This window comes from Octopus sinensis, linkage group LG6 (genome assembly GCF_006345805.1).
Source record: "Octopus sinensis linkage group LG6, ASM634580v1, whole genome shotgun sequence".
In the NCBI taxonomy this organism is placed as follows: Eukaryota; Metazoa; Mollusca; class Cephalopoda; order Octopoda; family Octopodidae; genus Octopus; species Octopus sinensis.
In genome coordinates, this window is record NC_043002.1 from 21,051,878 (window position 1) to 21,069,618 (window position 17,741).

The window sequence follows — 17,741 nt, forward strand, 5'->3', positions numbered from 1 at the left end:
ACCTCAATAGATGCCATTGATTGGTTGAAATTGCAGAAATTGAAGAAAAAACAACAACAAATATCTTACAAACCATAGAATTTTCTCAATAAAGCCAAGAGAAAAAGATGTTTTATAAACACATTCTATCAGTATACGAAGTTTAAATTTTTTTAGTTACCTAGAAATTATGTTAAAAACTGCCGTTCAAACCGAAAAGATCCCAGAGCTATAAAAAAACCCCTATAAAACACTTAGATAAAAATATTTTCAATGTTAATTCAAATAGCATTCGAATACTCACTCACACACACACACACACACACACACACACAACACACACACACACACACACACACACACACGCACGCACGCACTCATATTCACATACGTGACATGTGAGTTTTGTACATTGTGATCAATTGAGCATCTTGACCCTCCCGGTATTTATTTTGATTTAAATGTGAAGATATCATTTAAAGTAACAGTAAAGATAAACGCTCAAAGCAATCCTATCTTCATATCATATCCCTTTAAAAAAGCGGGGAAAACGGAATAAAATTGAAGATATAAACGCCGACACTATCGTGCTATTATGAGCGTTAATTCGTAATCATGTGTTTCTGGGTTGACCCCATGAGCGAATATCTTCTTGAGAGAACATATGATATACAGATACTGTGCAGAAATTTGTCAGATGCATTGTAACTGTTCCTGCATGATGTCGCTAGGTCTAAGAATTGTCTTTACAGATTAATCAGCAAGCCAAGTTTGCGATACGGGTTCTATCCGTGGCTGAATCGTACGTGGTACAAGTCGTCATCGACTTACGACCAAAATCGGTTCCGACTGGCTGGTCGTAAGTCGAGTTGGTCGTAAGTCGGCCTATAGGCCAATATAGCTATGTTTTACATTTTCACATTCTTAAGGTACATTCTCAGGTAAAAGTCACACACAGCATTCTGTATTATACTATTATACTGGCGTTAGTAAAAAATTTCGGAGTTTCAAGCAAATGCGAGGTTGCCTCGAGGTCTCTGCCACAGGATATTCATCCAACACAGTGGCGATCGATAACCAAACCTAGGGGTAGTATTTGTTAGCTGACATCATCCGTAGACGGGTTAAAATTTGTAAGAAATTAAACCCATTAAATTTCAACCGGACTATTTATTATTGCTGCCGACAGCTGACTCGCCAATCGTCGTAAGGTCGTTCGGTCGTAAGTCGGATAGGTCGTAAGTCGACGACGACCTGTATTTACAAAAGAAGTCATTGGAAATAATTGTTGCATGAGGACGAAGGTCACTTAACAACATTGATGTTATTAGCAAACATTACATAAAACTCAAGATATACCAAAGCCAACGGCGGACAGAGATTCTCGCTGTTGCGTGGTGAAACGTGTTTCGGTTACGGTCACTTGAAAGAAACTGTGTATATACCTGTCGCTTCTGTCAATATTAAGTGTATAAGGCCGTTTATATGATGGCTGTGTGCGTATACGTGCGTGAGTGCGCTCGCGTGTTGTGTAACTGCTGTCTGTGACCGTTGTGTGTTGGGGAGGTTTCGTTTCTATATTTATTAGGTGTATGTGTGTGCTGTCTCTGTAAGTGTTGCATGTGTGTTGTCTGTATGAACGTAGTGAGTGTGTGTCTGAAGTTTAATATTTGTATGAGTATTGTGTGATTGTCGTAAGCGAGAATGTCAGTTTGTCATCATGTGCGTGTGAATATTGCTAATCTATCGCACCGTTTATCTTCTATAATCCCGTTTCTGTCTCGGATACTTTATAAGGAATATTAGATTAACGTCAGTACTTGACTGGCTGTAGGCGCAGCAAAGCCGAATGGCTAAAATGTTCGCTTCACGACTATATGGCATCTTAGAGCAAAAGTAATTACTACCTTGCGTCAACCCATGCCTTGTAGGTGAAACTAGTTTGGCGGAAACTATGCGGAAACCTATCGGATGGATTGAACCTGAATTCAAAGGCCCAGCCTTATCAGACTGAGTCACCTTGTTTCCTCTGAGAATTACGTTAGAGGTACTCGTGCCTATGGAATACTCAGCCACTTGCACGCTAGTTCAATGAATCTGGTAGTTAAGCTGATCGAACAGCTAAAAAGTCTATATTACTTATACCTTTGGTTTTTCATTATATTCCCTTATAATATGATAATGAAAATCGGTATTGGTCATCCCTATCCTTCTTTCTTCCAATTATCCCCTCTTCCCCATCAGGCATCCCTTACTACTAACCCTACGCCCTACCCTTTTGTGTCAATAAAGCTAGATATATGATTCTAGTACATTGAGAGTCTAGTAGATTATCTGATTGATTTATCACCATTAACTGGAATACAGTTGACAACTCCCAATGGATTTGGTTCTAAATGGTTGAAGACTACATTCTACATAAAGTCTTCTAAGTGTAAGTAACTAGGTCACCACTCTTTTTTTTTTTTCCTGATCCCCAATATTTCCTCTGATACTCTCTAAATTATAGTAGACTTGACAAGATATGCATTATTTTCTAAACTCGTTCTGCCACAGATATGACAAAAGAAATAATGTAAATATTTTTAGTTCCATTATTGATGTGAATCTGTTAAGGAATTGTTGTATCCCAGATGTTTGAAGTCTATGCAGTCATCTGATGAGTATGGTTTCTTTCAAATGATGTAATGTTTTCATTAATCAATTAAAGGAGTCACTTGAAATAGCTGTAAGGAATTGACAGCTGTACATCTTTATTACTCATTTACATTTTATTCACCTAACCTGAAATCTGCAATTTGGAAATACTATAGAGAGTACCTTTATTGAAAGCACATATCTGAATTACCATGAGTGGATATCTTTACTTAGCTAGGTTGCATTGTCTGCACACATGGCAAGAATATCAGGTGCAAATACCCCTACTTGATATTCAATATTCAATTAATATTGTTTGGGCGTGTGGATTATACCGACCTAGCAAGGTGTCTCAATTTAAGTACCTAATCCAACAGAATCTTAATTATACGCATACATACACACACGCACACACACACACATATGTATATCATCATAATCATCATCATCATCATCATCATCATCATTTAACGTCCGCTTTTCATGCTAGCATGGGTTGGACGATTTGACTGAGGACTGGCGAACCAGATGGCTGCGCCAGGCTCCAATCTGATCTGGCAGAGTTTCTACAGCTGGATGCCCTTCCTAACGCCAACCTCTCCAAGAGTGTAGTGAGTGCTTTTATGTGCCAGCAGCACGATGGCCAGTCAGGCGGTACTGGCAACGGCCACGCTCGAAATGGTGTTTTTTACGTGCCATCTGCACTGGAGTCAGTCCAGAGACACTGGCAACGACCTCACTTGAATGCTTTGTTCATGTGCCACCAGCACAAGTGCCAGTAAGGCGACGCTGGTAACGATCATGCTCAAATGGTGCTTTTTACGTGCCACCGGCACAGAAGCCAGACAGCTGCTCTGGCAGTGATCCCGCTCGGATGGAGCTGTTAGCGCTCCACTGGCATGGGTGCCAGTCATCGAATTTGGTTCAATTTCGATTTCACTTGCCCCAACAGGTCTGTGCAAGCAGAGTTTTGTGTTCAAAGAAGGAAAGGTATGCATAAGTGGGCTGGCTACATCCCTGGTAAAGGCCACGGATTCTGGTCTCACTTGTCCTGCCGGGCCTTCTCACGCACTGCATATTTCCAGAGGTCTCAGTCACTAGTCATTGCCTTTGTGAGGCCTAATGTTTGAAGGTCATGCTTCACCACCTCGTCCCAGGTTTTCCTGGGTCTACCTCTTCCACAGGTTCCCTCAACAGCTAGGGTGTAGCACTTTTTCACACACCTATTATCAATCACAGCTCCCTTTGACAGGACAAAGAGATTTTCCTGCTTGGTCAGCAAATAGCAGGTGAATCTGGCAAGCAAGAATTCTTAGATGTCGTTTTGAATCTCTGTCAGGAAAACAGAATGCAGTTTCCACACCTATATGATGCTTTTGAATCCTAATACTACTCTGACTGGAAGAGATTGAACCTGGTGGCAGGTGAGAAATAAGGAAAAATTGATATGCAACTTCATGGCTGTTATCTCAAAAACATCTCTTATTTTCTACATTTGTTATCTCTACAGGATTCAAAACACACACATAAGGAAGCTTGCAAGCTTCAAATGCATCTTGCTCACACATTATGCAGATTTACTTGTACCTTTGTGCATTTATCTTGAAGACCCTATTTTCACTCTTGTGTAACCATTGTGTAGACCATCTCCCTAGTTTCACCTTTCAGATGTGTGCGCAGAATGGTTCTCTCAGTCCCTTGACCAATCCAACATTTATATTACTATTCATTCCTATTAGAATATTTACATCAGCAACCAGTTTTCGTCACCTCTTATTCTGTTACGGTGTTTATCAATTGCTGTTTTCCAGGAATTGTAGCATCACCGGCAGAATTGCCATTTTTGGACATTGGCAGTGGCAGTGGTGGTCTCACCATCGTCAGCGTCGATGTCCCACCTGACTTGTTCAAAGAGATCGAGGCAAAAAAGATCACTTGTATACGACTCAACTTGCCATTCGGAGTGACCTGCTTAGTAGAGCAGCTACCACACTGCAATCTATTGAATCTCTTCTCGCAAACGGCACGATCCGCTTTTCCTTTCCTTGATGGTGATATATAGCTATCTCTATACAACAGGTGTTGCTTTAGTAGCTTATGCTTCAAAGATTTTTATTAACCAATCAGAGACTAGGAATATATCAGCCAATTTGGCTACATAAACAGGAACTAAAATCAGTTCTCTCCCTTAGTTCTTCCACTCAGCACTCTCCTGTTTGATTATCTGCACTTATTCTTTTCAGATGCAACAATCAACAGTAATTCTATTCCCTTTTAGTTAATCTCTACACGAGGAACATTGTAGCTAAATGAGACATTACATAGCTTTATCATCTTTTTGTGAAGCCACATGTGTTAATAACGCTACTTACACAAAATATCGAATTATCTAAGTGACTTGTGCAAACACGAATATATGTTTACTTCTTTTTTCTACAAATACATTTATGTAGCCTAATTTCTATCAATGCATTCTGAAACGTGTTAAAAGTGACGACCTGGATCACTGTGCAAACATATATATTATTTTTGACTGTGTACATTGCTGGCCATTTATAAATTTGTATTTCATTATTTTTGTAAGAACATGTGCTGTTTGAGTACTTTGAGATCTAGTCTCGTGCAAACCAGAAGGGTCTATGCTTTTGATGGCACATGGAAAACAAAGGGAAAACTGATGTATGTGATTCTGTTGTACTTTTATCCTAATCTATCTTTGAACTGTGCAATGCCATGTGGACTGATGATTAATATGTTGGGTTCACAATCATAAAATCATGGGTTTGATTCCTGAACTGAGTAATGTGTTGTCCTGAAGTCAGGTGCTGGTGTAACCCTCTCACCCTCTAGTGTCACAGCCTCAGTGTTCCTCTGGATCAAGAGTGGGAGGGCCGAGGTGGTGTCTGTGTCTGCTTACAACCATATAAGCACCTAAAACAATTAATGAAAGCATGGTACATGTTAGCAAGCCATTCTTGTTTTCAAATGACAGTAATGGTTCATAGTGTTATTTTCTACAACATGGTTGGTTTTCAATCCTTCTTCAGCCCTGACTGAAAAGAATTATGATGTAACCATCGGGGCTGTGGAGGCGGAGTCAGAGTCATGGAGTTGGAGTCAGAAACAGTTAAGGGGTAGCTGGAGTCAGAGTCAGTAAAACTATACCGACTCTGATTCCAACTCACAATGTCTTTATTCTTTAATATAAACCAGGTATATCATATAGGCCTACTCAAAGTACTAGCATATGCATATGCTTTATGAGATATGTAGACCACAATCACTTGATTACATAAAGAGGAGTCGGAGTTGGAATCAGAGCCGGGGTGCTAATAGTACAGGAGTCAGAGTTGGAGTCAAAGTTTTTTGTTTTGACTCCACAGCCATGGTAACCATTCTATGTATTTTTTTTTGTTTTGTGTCCAAGCACAGTGTATCTAAAATCCCATAATCCAGTGATAATGCATAATCTTTTAAAGATAGTAGGTGTGGCATGAAGGAATTTAGCTGCTATTTCAAACTGGTTGTACAACCAATGTAAAAACTCTGTCACTGGCTTACATTTGTGCATGACATTATGTTATATATGTACTGACTGTGTGTTGGTTCAATGTGACTGATATTTGTCTCTGTTGGATATTTTAATAAATAGGTTGGGAATGACAACAAATAAAAATAAGTTAATAAATAAATGGTGTCAGAGACAGAGAGTTTTTGTAGAATATATGTATGTGTGTATGTACGTATGTGCATGTGTGTGTATGTATGCATATATGTGTAGACATGTATGTGTGTGTGTGTCTGGTGAAATATGTATTTACTGATTGTCTGTGTGTGTGTGTAGAAAGCTAGATAAACTTGCATTGAGATAGAGAAAGAATGTGTGGCAAAAGAAAGATTTACTGGGAGTAGGCATTTTGACTAGGGACGACAGAATAAATTTGAAAGATACTGGAGGGGAAAACAACTGGAGGGGAAGAAGAAAATGGAAAGAATGAGGAGAGTAACAGATAAAAACTTACTTAGAGAATAGCATATATAGAGAGAAATAGAGGAAAAAATACAGAAAGTGTAAGAGAAAGAAAGGGAGAGAGAGAGTTAAATAGAAAGAAAAATATATGGAGCCTGAGAGAGGGAGAGAAAGAGGCAAAAAATGAAAGCAAAAATGAAAAAAATGTACAATACAGAGAAAAGACCTAGACATAAAATGCAGAGGAGGAAGTGAAAGAGAGAGAGAGTGACAGGTACAAACTGAAAGAGAGGAAGTGAAAGGCAGAAAATAAAAGACTTCAAGATACAAAAGGAAGAAAAAAAAGTATACAATCTCAGACACATACTTTCTCTGTCTCTGTCTCTGTCTGTCTGCCTCTCTCTCTCTCTCTCTCTCTGTCTTGGTCTCTCTGAATGTCTCTCTCTGTCTCTGTTTGTCTATCTCTCTCTTTCTCTCTACCTCCATCTGTCTCTCACTATCTCTCTCTCTCTGTGTTTCCATTTTCTCTTTCTTTCTCTCTTTCCAGCTCTCTCTCTCTCTTTTTCCAACTCTCTCTTTCTCCCTGTCTCTCTCTCTCCATCTCTGCCTTCCTGCCTGTCAACCTGCCCACCTGTTTGTCTGTCTGTCTGTCTCTGGCTGTCTGTCTGTCTGTCTCTATCTGTCTATCTCTGGCTGTCTCTCCCTCTCCCTCTCCCTCTCCCCTCACCCCTCTCCCTTTCTCCCCCCCCTCTCTCTTTCTCCCCCCCCCTCTCTGCCTCTCTGATATACACTTATATAATAATACAATTACACCATATTGTATATTCAGAAGTTTAAAACGGACATCAGTGTTGAAAAAAAACCCAAATAAAAACAAGCAAACTCACAACAGATGCCAAAAAGAAAGGAATCAGAGTTTGTGCGACAGTTCAAATACTCATGGAGAGAGGTTAATTGCTTATGATATCCTTACATAAGCTACACAATCAATGACTGCATTAAGTACATCCATGTTAATGTAGGAAGTTAGAAACATCACTTTGAAGAACATGATCAGGCTCTTGCATGTATGTATGGGTTCTCACATTCTTCCTGCATGTTAGATGTGGACCTACACTGCGAAAATACAGAGAAAGGTATAGGCATAGGAACTGATAAGCAGCCACAATGTTTTAGGCATCTTGTACTTGGAGTGTATCACAAATAAGCAGGATTACTAAACCTCAGAAATGTGGAGACCTTTGTATAACAATAAAGGAAATGAAGCTGAGATGGTATGACCAAGTAAGAAGATCCCCCAAGTGTCACCTGTGCCTGGAACCGGGCCACATTAAGAAAAACTGTCCCCAGGACCAAGGTAAGGTCTTGGAGCAGTTAATAGAAGCAGTGTCCCCACCCCCCGCTCCCCCATTGGAGAGAGATTGAGGCAGTTGAGGAGGTGGAGACCTTCTCAAAAAAGGAAAGAAAAGAAAGAAGGTCAGCAACAATGGTTGCCCACCGAACGACCCTAAGGCTGCAGGAGGAGAGGAAGATCATTTGGATAAAGCGGAGGTACCACACCCTCCTGTAGCAAAGGGGAGAAAAAGAAAAAAGAAAAAGAACAGGACATTGCCGGCAGTTGATGGTACACTGCTGGCATGCCCTGAAACTTTGTTGGTGGGAAGTGTGCCACTGACAGAGGAAACTGTGGACCCTCCCAGCACGGAGAGAGATGATTTTGTTATCTTCTTCCATAAAGGAGGGGCAATACAGAGCTTCTTAAGGAAGCTAGAGGGCCGGAGGGAGGAGCCCATGCCCTGGACTGAAGACCTGGATTAGCCTCCGCATGTGACTACGGAGGTCAGATCGGAAGTCGATATGTTCAGGGTGATTGACTCCTTCCCGAAGGACAAGTTTAGGTTCGCCTTCTGGGACCCCGACCTGGAGCTGGAGCAATGCCTATGGGAGGCATACGGCCTGGTCGGGGAGGAAAGATAAAGAGGCTTTAGTGCCTGAATGGTTATTGTATGTAAGAGGCACAGTGCCTCAATTTGTAATGGACTATTAATTGTAAGAACTGAAGTAAGAGGTTTAATACCTCATTTTGTTTTTTTGTTTTTTTTTTCTTATGAAAAAAAAAGAATAATGTTTTAGAGAAGCAAAAAATCAATGGGCATTTTTTGTCTTCTCCCATCAATATCACTCTTTTTCATCATTCATCTCATCAATGTTTTTGTCCATCCCACAAGCTGCTTTGTGTCATGCTTTTATGGCAAAATTTTGAAATAAAGTAAGAAGATCAGTAGGTTTTGCAAAGACCATTTTTTCCAGGAATCATAGAGAGGTAAGAAATGAGAGGCAGTCAAAGGAGTCAACTGGTAAGTCATTACTAGACTCACAACTTCTGGCAACGGAAGTCTAGTGCAATGCATTTCACAATGTTATCTCAATGAGTTTATCAGGTGTTGAGGGCTGAAGCAAGCAAACAAAAATTATGCATTTTCTCTCTCCCCACTTTTTAGCTCTTTCTTTCTCTCTCTCTCCACACTCACAGATACTCTCTCTCTCATATGTACATACATACGTTTACTGATATACTATATTCGATGGCATAAAATAACACACAGGTATATTAGGTGCACTCTAATTTCAGTAGTGCATATTAAAAAAAAAATTTAATGCATTAAAGTATGTAATAGAGGTTTAAATTTTCATGTCAGACCTGGGGGGATTTTTGGAGAAAAGTGTGTCTTATATGCCATCAAATAAGGTACATACATTGTGGTCCCTTCACTAAAGGTTCACTACCAGGTTTGAGGAATCCCCCTTTTCACAACAGCTCAACTATTGTATTTCTATTTCTATGGTATTTTCTATTGCTATCACTAAGAAAGCCTCAGCATTTACTGTTTACTTCACATCAAGTTCCATACTGTAACACACTAGATAAATCACCTCACCATTATGCACAAACACACACACACACACATATGCACACACACGCATGCACACACACACACAACACACACACACACACACACACACACACACACACACGGATGCCAAATGTCATTTCAACCTGACAAGGCCACCAGTACTGATGATGTTCCTTTCATTACTCCCAAACAATACACCCTGAAATAGCTCCTCTCTGCACCAAATTCTTCAATCTCTCTCTCACTCTCTCTATGTCTCCCTCTCTCTTTCTCCCTTTTTCTCTCTGTCTTTTTATCTCTTTATCCCACCCTCTTTCTCCAAAGATATATCCTAATCTTTGAAACATGCTATAGTATGCTCCATGCTCAAGAAGAGCAATTCTAACTCTGACCTGGTCAACCATCATACTACTACACTCATTTCCAATATTTAACCCTTTAGCATTAAAACTGGCGGCCATATCCAACCCAATTATTCCACCTGTTTTATGTTAAAGCTGACCAGATCCAACCTCTCACACCTACCCTACAATGTCATTCTAAAAATACACAAACACACCATCAAAATCTTTAAGCACAATTAATTCAAAACAACGTGAACAAGACCGCTCAGAGAGCACAAACCTCTGCCAAGGCAACACCAATATTCTCTCAACAATTAGCCAGAGATGATTTTTAAAATGAGAATATCTGAATTAAACTTGACTGCTTTCACAAACGAGAATACTAAAATGGACCTGACTGCTCTCAAAAATTAAGTAAAAAAAAAAATTAAAAAAAAAATAATCCTGAATCTTAGTCTGGTACCAGATCGATCCCAAACCCCTAATCAGTTCGTGCTAGTCATGAGGCAAGACATCCCTGAAAGTTTCATCTGAATCCATCCAGAGGTTCTTGAGATATCCTTCCTAATACCCACCACTTTACAGAGTGTACTGGGTGCTTTTTAGGCAGAACCAGTACCGATGCTTTTTATGTGGAACCAGCACCAGTGCATTTTACATGGCACCAGCACTAGAGCACTGATGCTTTCTATGTGACACCAGTACCCGTACTTTTTATGTGACACCGTCACCAGTGTCTTTTATGTGACACCAGTACCAGTGCTTTTTATGTGGCACCATCACCAATGCTTTTTACATGGCACCAGCACTGATGCCTTTTATGTGGCACCAACACCTGTGCCTTTTATATGGAACCAGCACCAGTGCTTTTTATGTGGAATCATCACTGATGCTTTTATGCAGCACCAGCGCCAGTGCCTTTTGTGTGGCACCATCACTGATGCCTTTTATGTGTCACCAGCACCAGTGCCTTTTATGTGGCACTAGCACCTGTGCCTTTTACCAAGATTTGAACAAAACGTCATGTAATATTTTGTTTGCTTTATATTCTGAGTTCAAATCCTAGTAAAGTCAACTTTATTTTTGATCCCTTCATGGTTGGAGTGAGGCCAAGAAATAAATAAAAAAAAGAATATGAATATATCATGTATTGGAGTCTGATTAAATTAACTACACTCCCCTGCCACCACCACTTTTCCCTGTTCCTGACAAATATGTGACCTTGTGACTGTATAGAAGATCATCATTAATACTAATACCCCCCCCACATACCACCACCCTCAATGCCAATGATTTTGATTTATTATCTTATTATTCTATTATCATGTCCTCCTCATTACCATCAAAATCATCATTTTCCTCTTTCTCCTCCCATCATCATCATCATCATCATCATCATCATCATCATCATCATCATCATCATCATCATCTACCCCCTTCACCACCACCTTCACTGCTACTATCACTATCACCACCACCGCCGTCCTCTGCCACTATCTCCACCGCCACCACCACCTCCATCACTAGCTCCGCCTCCACCACCACCACACCACCACCACCACCACCACCACCACCACCACTACCACCACCACCACCACCACCACCACCATCATCACTACCACTGACATCACCATCATTATCGTCATTGTTATCATCGTCATCGCCGTCATCGTGGTGATGGTGATGGTCATCAATATCATCATAATCACCACCACCACCACCGCTGCTGCCGTCACCATCACATCACCATCATCAACGTTGTATTGTCCTTCCTTATCTAATTCGCTTCATTCTGGATGGCTGTCTCCATGACGATCCATCGCGTTTGATTTGGTTTGTCCCGTATCAGTTAAGTCTATCTCTTTCACCTTATTAACACTTAGATATCTGTTTTCCTACTGACTACATAATTATCTGCTGCTGCTGCTGCTACTACTACTACTACTACTACTACTAGTACTACAAATACTATTGCTACTACTACTACTACTACTACTACCACTACCACCACCACTACTACTACTACTACTACTACCGCCACCACCACTACTGCTGCTACTACTGTGCTAAGGCTACTGCAAATATGACCACTACTACTACTACTACTACTACTACTACTACTACTACTACTACGATAACTAACAATAGTACAAGGCTGTCTGCCACCACAACCACCATGATCATCACTGTAGCCTCCACCACCACCACCAATACCACCATCAGTACCATTTCTTTTCCCTTCTCTTCTTTCACAGTCTAATTGTAAAGACAACAATCAGATTAAAACACCTGAAAAACTTGTAAAAGTGTGCACAGGTGAGTAACTCTCAATGCTGCCCCTCATTCTCTTTCTCACTCCTACTCTCATTTTGCGTCACCCTAGCTAAGTGTCTTTCTCTTCTCCTCTCTCTCTCGCATTCTGACACTCTTATCTTATAGTTTCTCCTTCTCCCTATGTTATACTCTGGCTTTCCTCCCACTCTCTCTCCCACTCTTTCCAGCACTTTTGATACCACTTTTTTTTTTTCGCTGTTCACTTGTTTACTACTTGTGTATATGCGTATGCACATACACTTATATATATATATAATAGGCACAGGAGTGGCTGTGTGGTAAGTAGCTTGCTTCCCAACCACATGGTTTCAGGTTCACTCCTACTGCATGGCACCTTGGGCAAGTGTCTTCTACTATAGCTTCGGGCCAACCAAAGCCTTGTCAGTGGATTTGGCAGATGGAAACTGAAAGAAACCCATTGTGTATATATATATGTTTGTGCTTGTGTCTGTGTTTGTCCCCTCACCATTGCTTTGACAACTGATGATGGTGTGTTTAAATTTCTGTAACTTAGCAGTTCAGCAAAAGTTACTGATAGAATAAGTACTAGTACTAGACTTACAAAGAATAAGTCCTAGGGTTAATTTGTTCGACTAAGGGCAGTGCTCCAGCATGGCTGCAGTCAAATGACTGAAACAAATAAAAGAGTATATATATGTAGATATGTAGATATGTGTGTGTGTATATATATATATATAATTTAATTTTTTATTTCGTTTTGTGGTGTTATCCTAGATTCACCGTCTTTGTCGGTGATCAATCCGTATTTCTTCCATTTAAATTTCAATGAGTTCACACCCACCGACGGCTGCAGCGAAATTCATTTTTGGACTTTCTTCTATTGAAGGCATTCTAACAAAAATGCTTCCATGTAAACGGTGAAAATATTGTCAATTTCCCCAAATAGGGACACAATTCAATTTTTAAACATTAACCAAAGCTCCTTCTCCCAAAGGGGGAGGGTTACAGTTTACAATTATTTAATAAATGCAACGCAACAATGTTTCCTTTACGAGGAACCAACAAACGTGATAACAATAGTTAAACAGTAATAATAATTACTTACGACAAACCTTACGATGAGTCAGAAAGCAGTAAGCAGTTGAAGCTTTAGTCCTTTATGTATAAGAAATAAACCAACAGGAGCGGCTGTTCAAGAAAACAGATATTACATACAGCCAAACTTCATATAGATACTTAATGCTAGCTAATTAGCAGATAATTTAATGTAAAAGCACAGATTCATCTGGACTATTCCATTTCTGCATGCTAATTTTATTTTTAATTTATTCCCATTCATGTTCAAGTTCAAGTCATTGATGCAATTTTATACCAATTGCTATTTTTACTTTTGTTATGTTACAATTATATTATACTTTAGTTTGATTTTAATTATTACTTACTACATATAATTCAATTGTTATTATTATTTTTATTGTTAAAGTGAAAGTATCTGACATAAAATAGAGAAATGTTTTTGCTTCACTTTTAACACGTAATACTGAAATAGTGGAGAAGATATGATATTGCTATGGGCTCGCTCTAGGCAAGAAGTTGAACATTTTTTTTGCCCATGAAACTACATGGACCCTAAGTACGGCATGTGTAAAATTTGAATGAAATTGGTTGTGTAGTTCTCAAGTTTTAGGGAAACACACAGACAGACAGGCAGACAGACAGACACACATTCTCAGTTTTATATATATAGAGATTACGTATTTTTATATATATATGTTTAAATTTCCTTACAAGATTATATACGTATATTCATTTATTTAATTATTTTATTGTTTTTATTTTGGACCTGAAGAGTGACTATATTTAAACTGAATTGATTTTACTGTTATCAGTTTGTAAACATAGCCACGAAACACATCTAGTCTTTTTACCAATTATATACTTTTATTTATTATTTTGTATTTTACTTAATTATTGGTATATGTTTTATCATATATTTAATTTTTTTCTATATGGTATAATTTAATTATATCATTGTTATTTCATTGTTGAATTGATAAAAGGTGGTTCTTCTCTAATTTATTTATGTATATATATATATATATATATATCTTATAATTAAGGGCTAAAGAAGGTTATTCTAAAGCCAATACACTGATTTATCCACTTATAATCCACTTGTTACAGGAAAATTGAACTGAAAGCGGGCAACTAACCTTTAGAAAATTTAAATTTCGTTATCTCTATATTGAATCAATTCTGAAATTGATTCAATATAGAGATAACGAAATTTAAATTTTCTAAAGGTTAGTTGCCCGCTTTCAGTTCAATTTTCCTGTAACAAGTGGATTATAAGTGGATAAATCAGTGTATTGGCTTTAGAATAACCTTCTTTAGCCCTTAATTATAAGATGTTTATACTTCAACCGTAAAGGTTTTTTAATATACTGCCACGCTTTTTGATGGAATCCTTTTCTGTAGAGAAAGGGACTTCATCCTATATTGTTAGTATATATATATATATATATATATATATATATGTGTGTGTGTGTGTGTGTGTGTGTGTGTATATAGTGTCATATAAACAATCTTATTGTACAGTCCTCCTCTGTCATCACCACCAAATTTGACTAACCACTCTTTGATCCAATGAAAGGAACCTTTATGTGGTCACTGGACCAGCTAAAAATAAAGGCCAGATTTCCATCAAATCACACCTTGCTGTCTACATTCTTAAAGAACACATTGATTTGAACAATTTCATGTAATGTCTCATAAAATGACAGGGTGCATGGTTGGAAACCTTCCATCATCGATCTACATGATGGAAGGTGACCTTGGGGCTAAACACTATCACTAACAACAACACTAGCTTTCTTCAACCTGTTTCTTAAACTTATTGTTTATTTCCTAATCATTAATGTTTATTCTTTCAGGAATCACAGCAGGGCCCTGTAAGACTGCCAGTACCAAAGGTTGTGTACAACTATAAACTGTCACATCCAAATAGCAGTTACTTGCCTTTGGTATGTATTTCTTTCTTTAGAATTCTTTAGCTTTGATTGTTGTTCTTTTTGAAGCTAGTTACCTAATCTAATATCTGACAAAAATACCGAGTGGATAGAGATGTATGTACATAGGCACTAGCATAGTTAGAAGATACAGTAGGAGTAGTCTGCCCTGGGCAGCACTTTTAAAGGGACAGCAGTTTTGGGTCAGCTGTTGGCAATATGTGTTTTTGTTGTGGTAGCCAATGGAAGGGCCACCTCAGGCAGCACACACTCTAGCTATGCTAGTGTACATAGGTACATACATACATTCACACTCATACATTCATATATATACACATATACATATTGACATACTCAGCTGGGAGGTCCTTCCTTAGAAGGCACATGGATGCTGGTGTCACGTAAAAGCACTCATGCTGGTGTCACATAAAAGTGCCCATGCTAATGTCACATAAAAGTGCCTGTACTAGTGCCACATAGAAGCTCCTATGCTAGTACTGCATTAATGCACTTGTACTAGTGCCACATAAAAATGCCAGTGCTGGTACCACAGAAAAACCACCCAGTACATTCTGTGAGGTGGTTGGTGTTAAGAAGTGCATCCAGCCATGGAAACAGCCACGATCAGTTGGTGCTTTTTACGTGCCACCAGCACAGAAGCCAGTCAAGGTAGCGCTGGCATCATATATATATTTATAATAAATGAAAAGTGCTCCAGGAATCCAAGCAGCTCCCTCAGTCAGCACTCCTGCAAATGCCTGCTAAAAGAATGTATAGGAAAGAACAATGCTTCCCTAGATGTATGTGTTTCACACCAATTCAAAATCACTGAAGTTTCCTTCAGTCACAGATTAAACGGGTCATCATCATCATCATCATTTAATGTCCGTTTTCCATGCTGGCATGAGCAAGACAGTTTGACTGAGGACTGGTGAGCCAGAGGCTGTACCAGGCTCAATCTGATCTGGCAAAGTTTCCACAGCTGGATGCCCTTCCTAACGCCAGTCACTCTGAGAGTGTAGTGGGTGCTTTTTACATGCCACTGGCACGAGGGCCAGTCAAGCAGTTCTGGCAATGACCATGCTCAAAAGGTGTTTTTATGTGCTACCTGCACAGGAGCCAGTCCAGCAGCACTGGCAATGACAATGCTCAAATGTTGCTTTTCACATGTCACCGGCACATGTGCCGGTAAGGTGACGCTGGCAACAATCACACTCAAATGATGCTTTTCATGTGTCACTGGCATGGGAGCCAATCCGTGGCCCTGGCAACGATCATGCTTGGATGTGCTTTTAACATTCCACTGGCACAAGTGCCAATCAAGTGGTACTGTCATCAGCCACGTCAGCAATTTTGGTTTGTTTACACTTGCCTCAATAGGTCTTCGCAAGCAAAGTTCATTGTGCAATGAATGAGGGGTATTTGTAAGTGGGCCAGTTATACCCCAGATAACGGAAAGAATGCAGATATTAGTATCACATTTATTTCTTGACCAGTACTTCCATTCTTTGCTTAGTTGTGAAGAAGCTCACTTTGCTAACAATTCTGTCAGCTCACCTTATGTATATATACATAGTAATAATCTTTTCCACAAATCACATGTCTCTTAAGATCACAGTCTGTATTCCTGGGATGATCTCAGTGTAGTGGTTAAGGTGTGTTAAGGTGAACAAATGTGATAGGCATGTGGATGCCTTTGAAGTAAACAAATAAATGACATCGATTCATAGTTAAAATAATTTATTTGCTGTACTTCATTTGCCTTTGGTATACAATATTCTTCACTACATGTAATTGTTGAAAACTGCTATGAGATGCTAGTAATAGCAACAGAGTACATCTGTGGAGGTGATATGTCAGAACTGAATATATTTGTGTGTGTGTGTGCGCCGATAATCTGAGACAATAGTCTGCCATGAACCTTTCTATCTACCAGTGTGTCATGAACCTTTCAGCCTGTCCGCCAAAGCCTTTCTCCTCTGCATCCTAGGCCTTTCTGTCTGTCTCTCTGTTGACCACAGTATTTTATAACCGCTGTGGCAGCTAGAAGAACAGACATACTGCAGCAGAGATTGTACCTAAAGGAGTCAGCTTCTGTCCATTTGAATTTCGCCTGACATGGATGAGGTCGTAGGTCAAAGGGAGATGATTTATCATTTTTTGACAGGACAAAGAAAACCTTTTCTCATGCCTGTTGATTGTGGTGGTTTGGATGACCAAGAATCTTTAGATTGGGTTTCAAATCTAAGCATTTTTACAGCAGTGTTGTCTCTAATACCCATGGGCATTGGGTAGATCATCATGAAATGAATAATGAGACATTTGTATGTCATTTAATTTAAGTAACAGAAACTTGTACAACACTTTTGCCATCCTCTCAGTTGACATAGTTGTTGCTTTTTGTTCCTTCTTGAGCCATGCCTGGCTCATAAGGGCCGGTTTCCCGGTTTCTTGGCGTATAGGTTCCCCACCTGGACGGGACACTGGTCCGTCACAGGTGAGCCGCAAGATGCAGGAGGAATGAGTGAGAGAAAGTTGTGTCGAAAGAGACAGCAGAAGTTTCGCCATTACTTTCTGCTGGAGCCGGGTGGAG

At 39.5% G+C, this 17,741-nt stretch overlaps 1 protein-coding gene across 1 annotated transcript in view; it reads left to right on the plus strand.

Moving 5' to 3' along the window:
• LOC115212913 (rho guanine nucleotide exchange factor 10) overlaps positions 1-17,741 on the plus strand; it is a 186,827-nt gene that overhangs the window by 15,266 nt on the left and 153,820 nt on the right. The window contains exon 2 of the mRNA XM_029781733.2: positions 15,074-15,163. The gene's annotated coding sequence lies outside the window, so the exon portion shown is untranslated. The remainder of the gene's footprint in view (positions 1-15,073; positions 15,164-17,741) is intronic.